This window comes from Helianthus annuus, chromosome 12, assembly GCF_002127325.2.
Source record: "Helianthus annuus cultivar XRQ/B chromosome 12, HanXRQr2.0-SUNRISE, whole genome shotgun sequence".
NCBI lineage: Eukaryota > Viridiplantae > Streptophyta > Magnoliopsida > Asterales > Asteraceae > Helianthus > Helianthus annuus.
The window spans coordinates 151,497,582-151,500,267 of record NC_035444.2 but is presented as its reverse complement, the minus strand read 5'-3'; the positions used below and the strand labels follow the sequence as shown (position 1 = coordinate 151,500,267).

At 36.7% G+C, this 2,686-nt stretch overlaps 1 long non-coding RNA gene across 1 annotated transcript; it reads right to left on the bottom strand.

The window, feature by feature from the left end:
• Positions 1 to 1,703: 1,703 nt before the first annotated feature.
• Positions 1,704 to 2,227, bottom strand: LOC110895720. The gene is made up of 3 exons (XR_002567333.2): positions 2,089 to 2,227; positions 1,868 to 1,959; positions 1,704 to 1,764 (listed from the first exon to the last, which is right to left on the bottom strand). It is a non-coding gene; the product is annotated as an uncharacterized LOC110895720 (long non-coding RNA).
• Between the last annotated feature and the right edge of the window lie 459 nt (positions 2,228 to 2,686).

Genomic DNA, 2,686 nt, shown 5'->3' with positions numbered 1-2,686 from the left:
GTAACCGTGGCTCAAGCAAGATGAGTGGCTTGTTCAAGATTAGAAGATACACCTGAAATAACATCATCTTCACCAAAAATTAACTTGTCTGCAACTTCTTCCACCCACACGAAGATGTTCAAGCCTAGCAAGCATTTCTTTTCGTGGCACACTTGTTTCATCTTTTCAGGTAACTGAGCGACCATACCAGAAGTCATACCATGTGACACAATTGTTGCCTTGTGTACAGGGTGGCCTCCATCAGCCTGTAAGATTTGTTAGAATTCAAGAACAGTTTTATCAGAACCATATGACCTTGTTGTAAAAAAGGTATAATAAATTAAAAAAAAAAAACCTTTAACATGATTTGCCTCATGCCTTTAACATCTGGATTTGGGAACAACACACGATGGTCAAACCGACCAGGTCTAATCAGTACCAATATACAAAAGCAAATATCAAACAACTTTTCTTCCCATTTTGTTCACACTCAACCAACCAAACAACCCATCCGAGGTTGTTGTATGACATCACGCTGAAAAAATGATCTTATGTCGCAAAGAATGGGTGACACGCTTAAAAAACCAACACCAATTTCCACAAAGAGCGATAAGCGGATGTTTCTAGAAGCTTCTTGTGTGTATATGTATATGATGGATGATGATATTAAGATGTAAGGACGAATTGTATCGCAAGTTGCTGCTGTGGCTGCAGGGATACCCATGTTGATGCAAAAGTGGCGGGTGGCAGCGTTTGTTAAAGTTGTCTCAGTAGGTTGACTATTCGGTTAATTGTTTGTTCTGTTGCAAGATCCTTTCCGGCACAAAGAATATACACATTCCATAAAAGTTTACAATAAAAAACGAATATTATTTCAGCCGTATATGTTAAGGTCAAAAAAGTAAACATAAGTCGGTATTAGTTGTGTTGTGTCACATATGACATAAATACTCCAATAACCACGGTTGAGAAAGGTAGTCATACAAGCAAGGCAGGTGGGATGGGTAACGGGTCGGATAATGCGAACCGATCCACATTTTTTGTCCAAAATTTTAGCTTTTTTTAATAAACAATTAGTGTGTCAAATACAATTAAAAAATACCTTCTTACTTAAAAAATAGTCTAATTCTTTGAGTGAATAACAAAGAGTAAAGTACACAAATGATCCTTATGGTTTACCAAAATTCTGCATTTGGTCCCTAGCTTTCCGAAAGTACACGGATGGTCCTTATGTTTGGACTTTTTAACGCATTAAGTCCCCAACTTTACCAAAAGTTACATAGATGGTCCCTGTGGTTTTAACTTTGTATCGCATTTAGTCCCTAACTTGAACATGCTAAAACCAAATGGTCCCTGTGATTTGCACTTTGTAACGCATTTAGTCCCTAACTTGGACATGCTGAAACCTTTAGATTTATTGGCTAGGGACCATCCGTGTACTTTTGGAAAGCTAGAGACCAAATCCAAAATTTTGGTAAACCACGAGGACCATCCGTGTACTTTACTCAATAACTTAAGAGGCTTAAAGCATTACAAATACACTATGGAGTTTGGACGACTTTTGACCCGTTCAATCGAATTTAACATCCGTCCTTTTAGAAAGATTCTTTTCATTTTACTGTTTGACCCTTTAGGGACCAAACATATCATATTAACCTGTTGGCACATTTGATAAAAGATAACTGAGAAAGAGAACTAACTATTAGAACGCAACTAACCTCAGCAAATACCGAAACTATTTTGGGCACATATTGATTGTTGGGGCCCAGAAGTTCGATGTCTGACCTGTAGTACAATGAGCGGGGTTTATTAAAAGTACTACAAAAGATTATAAAAGTGAAATAGAAAATAAAAAAAAACCCAAAAAAGAGATTACGTATCCACTTACCTTTCCACCATCGAACAAAGTAGTTCATGAACAACTTTAGCCTCAATAAGATCTCCTTTAATTGGTAAACAGCTTAATCATGCAGGAATAATCTGCCAAACAAACAACACACATAAAACCATTAATCAGTTTTGATTAAGAATATAAATTTCTATTAACATATATAATAATCGCAACGTTTTTTACAAAGCAAAAAAAAAAAAAAACAACCACACGCTTACATGAGTGGAGTCGATACTATCCCGATGAAACTGACATATTTTCCCCAAAGCAGAAACAGCGTTATCATACGCCATAACATTTTCAGGCTGAAGAGCGTTAGGGTGTCTAATTACAACATTTAGCCTTGATAAAGCCTCTGAAAAAGTTATGTACACAAATTATATATTTATATAAATATACAATGCAAAAGACAAACGGTTTCTATGTGGGCCCGCTATATTTACCTCCAACAACTGGTTTTATAGCAGAACCGCCATATTCTGCAGACTCTGAGTCCATATACAGCTGCCTAAATTCATAAAAATATTAAAAAAATATGGTTCGGGTTGTATGAAAACAATCAGACATAAGATATTGGTTGGCCATCGACTCATCGTGCTGACCTGTCGAACATCGGACTCTCGTCATTACACACTTCGAGAAGAAAAGGAAGATATGTATCGTAATACTTTAGAGCGGCTTCACGACACTGCTCTGCCACATCATCGAAGATGCAAATAGCAATCCTCCTTTCTTCAGCTGTTTTGTCCTTGCCTTAAAATTAAATAAAAGGAAGATATGTATCGTAATACTTTAGAGCGGCTTCATGACACTACA